Source organism: Phocoena phocoena, chromosome 1 (genome assembly GCF_963924675.1).
Source record: "Phocoena phocoena chromosome 1, mPhoPho1.1, whole genome shotgun sequence".
NCBI lineage: Eukaryota > Metazoa > Chordata > Mammalia > Artiodactyla > Phocoenidae > Phocoena > Phocoena phocoena.
In genome coordinates this window covers 135,318,865-135,322,128 of record NC_089219.1, presented here as the reverse complement: position 1 = coordinate 135,322,128, position 3,264 = coordinate 135,318,865, and positions in this window count along the sequence as shown.

The following is a 3,264-nucleotide window of genomic DNA, read 5'->3' as shown; positions in this document are numbered from 1 at the left end:
GTTGACCTCTTTTCCTTCTCCCCTGACTACTCTCTCTCACTTATCAAGGAGAGCAGGTGGTGATTGTCAGCAAGGAGATTCCATGATTATACACACTGGTCCATTTCTTCACTGAGGTGCCTCCCACAATTCCTGCAAGCCCAAGTATAAAGCACAATTCAATCAGAATTCTGTCCTTCCACCCCTGAATCTTTTGCAAGCCTCAAATATATTACTCACCATTTTAGCCTTGCTAATCCTATGCCCGAGAAGACCCAATAATTTAAAATGAACTGGTCCAAGGAAGGACCTAATAGTTAAGAAACGGGTACATTGAAAATTTAAAAGCAAATACTACTGTTTTAATAGGGTGCAGAGCCATCTAGGAGCCATTTGGATGGCTACCAATTCCTAGAAACCAAAACAATAGGAAAAAGCACAAAAAAGTAAAACATTGAGATATGCATAACTCCTTAACTTTCATTTTTACCTTTCAAAATCCATAAAGGACTTTTGAATATCCAAAACCACCAGTATTTGGTAACTTTTCAGTTATCTCCTCCAAATATAAGTTTTATGACACGTTATAACACAGGAACTCCTAAAGATGCCAAAGAGGGTACAGAGGAGAGTAATAACTCCCTCTCCAAATTCAAATACCTAGCAATCCTGGACATGTCATATCTGCTATTCATGTATTTAAATACAACAAACACCCAGATATATATCTCTACTTAATCAGTCTTCTACTAATTATTTTTCAAAATTAAAAACCCTGTAAAACATGGATAATCAAATCTGGATAAATTAAGTAAAGGAAAAACATATCCCTATACCATCTGGCTATTAGTAGAACATGACCAGAAAACTAATGAAACCTGGTACTAGAGCAACACTATGAAATCTGGACTGGTCAGGCACATAACAAAGATACTGATGCTACAGACATAAAGAAGTGCTGCTTCCAGTGTGGGGCACAACACCCTCTGGTCAATTCTGAAGCTAAAAGATTCCAAATACAAGATTTTTGCAAGGGTGTCAAGAACATACAATTCAGCCTCATTTGCATGCTGACAGGCTGCTTTCCACTCCACAGGGCCATTTAAAAACATGCACAAGCTCACTTTGCTACATGCCTACAGGCAGCACGCACTGGGCTAAGACAAAGATGACAAGAAGATAAAAGGGTGTTGCTTCACTCTCCAATTCATTTAACAACTCAAACCATTAATTGAAGAAATAAAACCAATACAAAAGATAGGACAAATGATTCAGGCTGAGACACTCCCACCCAAACTGGAGACTGCTCCCCTAATAACAGCTGGAAACACATCCAAAAACAGTCTACTAGAGCAACAGTGTGTTCTAAGGGCAGCACCTTGCTCAGAGCTTGCTGACATGCAGTTTATTCGTGGTGATTAACCTCTCTTCCCATTCATTTTCATAAAGATGGGAAAGCGAGAGTCACATTCAAATTCTAATTATCTCCAGCCACCTGTTTTGTTGCATCATCATCTCCCAGGGAGTACATAACACTATTAGCTGAAACACAGGCAACTCACGTACATCCAAAATGTAATTGTGATGGTATCAAGTTTGGTGTGAAACTCAGTAAAACAATTCCCTGTGATTACTGATAACAGCAATGCTAGTAGAGCAGATTTCAGAGATTTTTGCTAGTTCCAACATGACCTAAACCACACAACTTCTTCAATTATTTGTTCAGCAGTACACATCTCTGGCTGCAGTGGTAAAAGGTAGCATGGAAATCTCCCTGGGTCAGCAATCATTTCCTCAGCCCCTCCAGCTGCAACTACCTCCTGCTGAGGTACAATTCTGGCACAAAGGGGTCAGATGAACAGCCTTTCACTTCCTATAAAACCCTCCTCAGGACTAAAGTCTGGTTAACCCGGGAACTTCTAATGATGCTGCTCATTTCATTTAGAATGAAGAAATTCCTCCCTTATGCTATATAAACAAATTATATCTAAACATTTAGCACAAAGGTTAGGGAGAGTGAGGGCTTTTTGTTTTTTTTTTTAAATCACCAATGCAATAGGAAGTTCTAGTAGCTCCAAAATTCAAACAAAACAAAGTGAGTCTGTATGCTTTTCAATTTTGAAACCTCATTACCTTCTGATGGGCCTCAGAAGAGCACATTTATCAGTTCAGGGCTGCAGATAATTCATCCACTCAACTAGGACAGAAATTTCTATTAAGTGAACTGAAGAGTTCGACTGTTACCTCACTTCACTATTTACCTCTGCAGATTAGTAGTGAGGGCAGGTTTAACGAAGGGGCTGAACAAGTTTTCTTGTTTGTGATTAGTCACCACATCCTGGTAAAACAAGTAAGATTGCAATTTGACACTGTTCTCTACAACTGCCCGTCATGCCCACAGCCATCGACTTCATTTAGTGATCAGCACCTTCTACTGGATCCCTGAAAGAACTGCCTCTGGGCCTCCAGGTTCTCCAATCCAGACTAGATAATGCAGCAAAATCGTATTTCTAATCACACACCATTTTTGAGTTCTATAAATCCCTTAGCAAGGCATTAAAGCCCTACCCTAAATGACTTCGGCCAATCTACATTGCCAGGCACCACTCTCATTCTCTTCACTCATCACTTGTCAGCTTCCACCACAAACATGGTCCCCTAAGTCACTCCTCACTGGAACTCTCTCAAAATTCCTCTAGCTCTTATCTCTTCTTCCCATCTTCTCCTGTTTAAAGCCTAATTAAGCTTTCAAAGGCCATCTCCAAAGCCGTTTCTGGTCTCTCCTTACACTCTATAGTAACTAACCTCTCTCATCTTTAGACCAGTACTTAACTACATTCTGCCTTATCCAGTGTCTTCTTGTATGTCGTTCTCAATCCCCCTCTCAGAATCCTGGCTCCTTAGTGATCTTAACTACCTTTGCACTCCCTGCAGTACGTAGCATAGTAAGGGTACATGCATTATTCACCTAAACTGAACAAACTACTGCAAATGAGGCTATGCAAGTATCTTAGGACTCTGCTATTAATTTCCTCGGTATTCAGTATCAAATGAGTGTGTATTAACTGGCACCTTAATGTTGGCTGTCAGTTAGCTCTCCTGGTTTTGGGAATCTAATTCTCTACCAACACTCTACTCAATTTAGTTGGTGGTTTCAGAGTACAGTCTCTTTTTCTAAGTACTGACAGTTCAGAAAGAGGTTTTCCTTTAGCTGGAAAGCTGCTACTCCTTCAGCCTACAGGGCAAGCACAATGATCTTCAAGAAATCAACAATGTAGAGGTTTT